This window comes from Rhinopithecus bieti, unplaced genomic scaffold (genome assembly GCF_001698545.2).
Source record: "Rhinopithecus bieti isolate Rb0 unplaced genomic scaffold, ASM169854v2 scaffold_16491, whole genome shotgun sequence".
Lineage (NCBI taxonomy): Eukaryota > Metazoa > Chordata > Mammalia > Primates > Cercopithecidae > Rhinopithecus > Rhinopithecus bieti.
Window position 1 is genome coordinate 32,880 of NW_016808496.1, and position 4,339 is coordinate 37,218.

The 4,339-nt window shown below is 39.5% G+C and overlaps 1 long non-coding RNA gene across 1 annotated transcript in view; it reads left to right on the forward strand.

Annotated features, from left to right (window-relative positions):
* The window catches only part of LOC108538608 (uncharacterized), an 18,542-nt gene extending 14,946 nt beyond the window's left edge, over positions 1–3,596 (forward strand). Inside the window, exon 3 of the long non-coding RNA XR_001888129.1 lies at positions 3,518–3,596. This is a non-coding gene — a long non-coding RNA (uncharacterized LOC108538608). The remainder of the gene's footprint in view (positions 1–3,517) is intronic.
* The last annotated feature ends 743 nt before the right edge of the window (positions 3,597–4,339 follow it).

The window sequence follows — 4,339 nt, forward strand, 5'->3', positions numbered from 1 at the left end:
AATTAAAAAAAATAAAAAATAAAAATAAAAAAACTAATACCAATTCTTCTCAAAGTATTTCAAAATCTTCCTAGTTTATTCTATTAGGTCAGCTTTACCCTGATACTAAGACTAGAGAAGAACACATGAAAAAAGAAAAAGAAAACTATAGGCCAATATCCCTGGTGAACATAGATGTAAAAACTCTCCACAAAATACTAGCAAACCAAATCCAATAACAAAAAAAAATTAATATACCATGGTAAGTTGAGACTTCTTCCTGGGATGTAAGGATGGCTCAATATATTCAAATCAATACATCTGCTAAATCTCATTAACAGAGTAAAAGGGAAAACACACAGAAGTATCTCAACAAATGCAGAAAAGCATGTGATGAGATTCAACATACTTTCATGAGAAAAACTCTCACAAATCAGGCATACAAGGGAACATCCCTCAACATAATAAAGGTCTTGTATGACAAAGCCACAGCTTACATCATACTGAATAGAGAAAAGCTGAAAGCCTTTCTTCTAAGAACTGGAACAAGACAAGGATACCCACTTTCACCATTCGTATTCAACACAGTACTAGAAGTCCTAGCCAGAGCAAGTGGGCGAGAGAAAGAAATAAAGGGCATCCACACTGGGAAAAAAGGAATTCAAATGGTCCCTCTTCATAGATGACCTCATCTTACAGAAAAATAAACCTGAAGACGCTACCAAAATAGATTTAGAACAGATATACAAATTAGCAAAGTTGGAGAATACTAAATCAGCATACAAAAATCAATAGTGTTTCTATACGCCAATAATGAACTAGCCAAACAACTACCAAGAAAGCACTCCCACTTAAAATAGCAACAAATAGATCAAATATCTAGTAATAAATTTAACCAAGGAGGAGAAAGACTTCTACGGGGACCAGTAAACAATGCTAATAAAAGAAATTGGAAAAGATACAAACAAATGCACAGACATCCCATGGCCATGAATTGGAAGAAATCATATTGTTAAAATAACCATACAACCCAAAGCAATCTACAGATTCAATGCAATCCTTATTAGAATAATGTTGTTTTTCTCAGTAATGGAAAAAAAAACCTAAAATTTACATGGAACCTAAAAATGATTCTGAATAGCCAAACCACTCCTGAGCAAAAACAAAGAAGCTGAAGAAATTACATTACCTAACTTTGAAATATGTTAAGAGGCCATATACTCAAAATAGCATAGTGTTGATATAAAAACAGATACATCAGTGAAACAGAACTGAAAACTAAGAAATAAATCCACATATTTACAACCAACTGATTTTCAACAAAGGCACCAAGAAGATATACTGGGAAAGAACACCATTTTCAATAAATGGTGCTGGAAAAACTGGTTATCCATTGGCAGAATAAGGAAACTGGGTCCTTACCTCTCACCATACACAAAATGCACTCTGAATGGGTGCGTTCAACATTATAAAATTACTAGAAGAAAACTCAGGATAAATGCTTCACAACATTGGTCTAGGCAATGGTTTTATGGCTAAGACTTCAAAAGCATAGGCAAAACCCCCCAAATAGACCATTGAGACTACAGTGAAATAAAAACCTGCAAACAAAGGAAGCAACCAACAGAGTGAAGAGGCAATCTGAGGAATAGGTATAAGTGTTTTTGAATGAGTCATCCAACAAGGGACTAATATCCAGAATATACAAGAATCTCAAGCAATAATACAAAACAAATAATCTAATTAAAGATTAAATCACGGATCCAAAGAGACATTTGTCAAAAGAACATGCACAAATGGCTAACAAATGGATGAAAAAAATATTCAACATCACTAATTATCAGGGAAATGCAAATCAAAACCACTGTGAGATACCATCTCATATGTGTCAGAATGTCTATCATTGAAAAGTATTGAAAAAACATAACAGGTTCTAGTGAGGCTACAGAAAAAAAGGGAATGCTTATACACTACTTGTGAGAATGTAAGTTAGTTCAGCCACAGTGAAAAGCAGTTTGGTGATTTCTCAAAGAATTTAGAACTACCATTTGGCCCAGCAATCTCATTACTAGGTATATACCCAAAAGAAAATAAATTGTTCTACCATAAAGACACACGTATGTGTATGTTCCTTGCAGCACTGTTCACAATAGCAAAGACAGAAAATAAATGTAAATGCCCATCAATGGCAGAGTAGATAAAGAAAATGTGGTACACGTACATGATGAAATCCTTTGCAGCCATTACAAAGAATGAGATAATGCTCTTCACATCAACATGGATGGAGATGGAGACCATTATTCTCAGTGAACTAACACAGGAGAAGAAAAAACAAACATTGCATGTTCTCACCTCTAAGTGGGAGCTAAACACTGAGTACGCATGGACAAAAAGAAAGGAACAACAGACTTCAGGGCCTACTTGAGGCTGGAGGCTGAGATGAGGATAAGGATTGAAAACCTACCTAAAAGCAAATTCTATGCTTATTACCTAGTGACAAAATAATCTGTACATCAAATCCCTCAACACAGAATTTATCTGTAGAACCAACCTGCACATGTACCACTGAAAGGAAAATAAAAGATAAAAGATTATATTTTAAAAAGAGGCCCCAGGAACCCAGCTCCCCAGGTATATTCTATCCAGGTGGTCTTCAGGTCTGTCTGTAGATTTGTGTAGATTTGGCTACAAATGGCCAGAACAGGCTTACTCAAGACTGGGTAGACATCAGCATCTGGGCCCATTTTTCTGACCCTAAAGGCCCCAGTAACCCTCAGTGCAGATCTCCATGGCCTGGCTGGCCTACCTTCCCAGTATCAGGTTCTGTCTCCTACACTTGCAAAGTCCCCAACATACCCCGAGGACTCAGACCAAGCATTGTTGCCTCTCCACTGTCTGCCCCACCATTGGTGTCCAGTAGAAAACCAACTCTCCTGACTTACAGGTTCAGGATAGGTGGACAGCTTTCCCACCAAGGAATGTTAGCCCTTTGGCTTGGTCTGTTTGAAATTGCTGGCCTGCTCTGCCAGGGGAATACGGTCACACAGAACTTGCTGGGAGGAACTCCAGCAGGCTTTTGTTCTCACTTCAGTTACAGGAGGGGACCCAAAGCCTGGCCAGAAAGCTTGCAGAGCTCCAGGCCTCAGGCCAGATGTTTGGCCTGTGACCTCAGGGCTCTTTGTATCTCTAAGGCTTTCATGTGCACAACACACATGCATCGTGCTGAAGTCACCCCACCACACAAGGTAGGCACTAGTTTTCACACTGGAATCGTCCATCCACCTGTGCAGGCAGTGTCCAACAGTCCACTTTAGACATGGGGTTCATGCATTTATTTATTTAATTTTATGTATTCTTTTGCCTGTCATCTTCTTTGGAGTCCAGAAGTTTTCATCAAGCCAGCTTCCTTTTTTCCCATACTTCTCATACTTATCAAGGAGACCACAGGGAAAATATTTTTTAAAGTATGTTTTTAATTCAGGCATTCTTCAGATGTGTGAATGCTTTCTTTCTTTGTTTGTTTGTTTTTTGGATTTAGCTGTGAACAGCCAGCATAGACTTACTCAAGACTCAGTAGCCTTCAACACCTGTGACAATTTTTCTGGCCTCCAAAAGGCCCCAATGGCCCTCACTGCAGCCCTGCGATGGCCTGGCTGTTCTTCCATACTGGGACCACATTCTGCCATCCACACTCTTGATGCTTGCAAACTATCCTCAGGACTCAGACCTAGCTTTGTTCCTCTCCACGGAAAGCCTGGTCTCCACCCACAGAAACTGAAACACTTCTATCTGCACACACCTCAGATGTTCAAAAGAAGAGTACCTGTCCTGACTGAAAGGGAGAAGTGAACGGCTTTTCCACTGTGGGATGATAGCACTTTAAATGAGTCTGGTAGTTTTACTAATTTGTGTTTTCCTGTTGATTGTAAACGTCCACTAGTTCAAGACCCCATCTTTTTTTTGAGACAGAGTCTTACTCTGTCGCCCAGGCTGGAGTATGGTGGCATGATCTCACTGCAAGCTCTGCCTCTGCAAACTCTGCCTCCCAAGTTCATGAAATTGTCGTGCCTCAGCCTCCTGAATAGCTGGGATTACTGGCTTGCGTCATAACCCTTGGTTAATTTTTTGTATTTTTAGTAGAGATGGGGTTTCACCATGTTGGCCAGGCTGGTCTCGATCTCTTGACCTCAAGTGATCTACCATTTTGGCCTCCCAAAGTGTTGGGATTACAGGCATGAGCCACCATGCCGGGCACATCCCCATCTTAACGAATGCCATACAGAGCAGATCTTTGCTTTCTTTATATCATGGTCACTTCTCTCTGACATATTACATAGAATGTAAAGTCAAGGGAGTTTAG